The sequence below is a fragment of the Octopus bimaculoides genome, chromosome 3 (assembly GCF_001194135.2).
Source record: "Octopus bimaculoides isolate UCB-OBI-ISO-001 chromosome 3, ASM119413v2, whole genome shotgun sequence".
Taxonomy (NCBI): Eukaryota; Metazoa; Mollusca; class Cephalopoda; order Octopoda; family Octopodidae; genus Octopus; species Octopus bimaculoides.
The window spans coordinates 167,497,432-167,497,734 of NC_068983.1; positions in this window are offsets into that span (position 1 = coordinate 167,497,432).

The window sequence follows — 303 nt, forward strand, 5'->3', positions numbered from 1 at the left end:
TCATCATCATCATCATTATAATTGCTTAACGACCACTTTCCATGCTGGCATGGGTTGGACAATTTAACTGGGGGACTGGCAAGCAAGGAGGCTGCTCCAAGCTTCAGCCTTCCATGCTAGCATGGGTTGGACGATTTGACTGACGACTGGCGAACCAGATGGCTGCACCAGGCTCCAATCTGATCTGGCAGAGTTTCTAAAGATGGATGCCCTTCCTAACGTCAACCACTCCGAGAGTGTAGTGGGTACTTTTACATGCCACCGGCACGAGGGCCAGTCAGACGGTACTGGCAACGGCCATGC